We start from the raw sequence: 1,802 nt of genomic DNA on the forward strand, positions 1-1,802 counted from the left end.
CAAAAAAAAAAAAAAAAAAAAAAAAAAAAAGGAAGTGTATACTGAGGCCAGGCTTGGGAACAAGACAAAAGGGTAGGGTGTGCCCGGAGGTGCATGTGCAGGATGGTGTGATTGTCCCCACCAAAACACATGCTGGAATTTAACTGCCATCATAACAGTATTAAGAGCTGGGACTGTTCAGAGATGACGTGGCCCATGAAGGACAGCCTCCACTTTCATGAATGGATTAATGTCGATATCTTGGGAGTGGGTTCATTAGCAGAGGAGTGAACTGTTCCTGACTATTCTCTGCCCCAGCCACCTCCCAGAGTGGGAACTGGGTGGGGGTGGGGGGTGAGAAGAAAGGGTTTGGAGTTAAAGCAAGAATGGAGGGGTGAGGGGCCACACTGGAGGAGCAAGGCTTATGGAGGAGGGCTGGAGTCAGGACGCAGTGTTGGGTAGACAGGAGGCCTGGCAGGAGGCTGGCAGGGGAGATGGCAGAAGGCTTCGATGGGTAGGAGGCTCTAGGGGAGTGGAGGGAATGGCGGTGCCTATACCCACTGCAAGAGGGGTGGGAGACTGCCTGGGGAGAGGACGGTCTGTTGGATCCACTTTAGGGAGGAGTCTGGGTGAGAGGGGACTGGAGGGGGTGCAGATGGAGAGAAAGAAGGAGGAATCACAGGTGGCGCATAGAGTGAGAAGACTACAGTGCGTAAACAATGCCTGGACATAGGGTACCTCAGATCATTCATCCAGTCTTCAGCAATAATTATCTAAATCCCCCAAGATGGAAAAATCAAAAGTGCCATTTTCTGGCCATTGAGAGCCATTTTCAAATTTATATTGTAGCCAGGCCAAAAAAAAAAGGTGTTTGAGCTTTAGAGATGGAGAGGTTTTAGGTTCTGTAGGAGACAGGTTAAGAGAGTGGAAAGGGTAATAGAAGGAAGGAGATTCCCCTTGGAGAGCAAAGACATAATGAGAGCAGCAATAAGGTCAACAGTGGACATCTCCAGCTGAGACACAGGGCTGTAATGAGGTGTGCATGAGTGGCCAAAGAGGATATCTCCTATCTCTGCAGTTGGCCAGATACCAAGGGAGGACAATACCCCCCTGGCAGTGTTCCATGAGCAGCACTGGATTTAAGGAACACAAAAAGTGAAATGAGTCACTGTAAGGGGTTAAAGAGAGAAAGGTCCTGGCAACTGAAGGATTAAAAGAGACATCAGTCTCTCTGCAGGTGAAGGAAAGTAGAAGGAGGGGGATTGCTGTGAAGCAACTGCAGAACGGATGGGAAGGGCAGGAGCCAGGAGGTTAGGGAAGGATCTTACCTGATGTGAGGCTACAGGCAGGAAATGAGGTGTGGTCTGAGGTGCAGTCTGAGGAACAGATGTCACCAAGTGCCTCATCAAGGTAAAGGCTCAAAATAGGGCTGGAAACCCTCCAGGGAGGATTGCCTTATGGGTCTTCCACATCAGATTTAACAGAGACACAAAGAGCTGAGAAACCACCTGGACTTGCCTTGTGTGAGGAAAGGAAGCTGTTTTTTTTTTCACCCAAGCACAAAACAAGAGTACTGACTCCAAGCAGAAATCAGTGTAGAGTCGGGGAGAGCGTAGACTTCAGTAGAAAAGTGGTTGCTAGGCAGTTGCCAGGCACTGGTCTGAGGATTTGTTGCCTTGAGGAGTCTAGGGGTAAAGATAGGGTGGTTTGTGTTCCTTAGACTGGGCGGTAGTGCAGATGTTTCTTGGAACTGAGGGGTGGAATGTGATGGTCTTTCCCACCAGCACCATGGTTGTCTTTTTTTTTTTTTTTTTTTTTTTTTT

This window comes from Fukomys damarensis, unplaced genomic scaffold (genome assembly GCF_012274545.1).
Source record: "Fukomys damarensis isolate Sample0158 unplaced genomic scaffold, DMR_v1.0_HiC HiC_scaffold_28, whole genome shotgun sequence".
Lineage (NCBI taxonomy): Eukaryota > Metazoa > Chordata > Mammalia > Rodentia > Bathyergidae > Fukomys > Fukomys damarensis.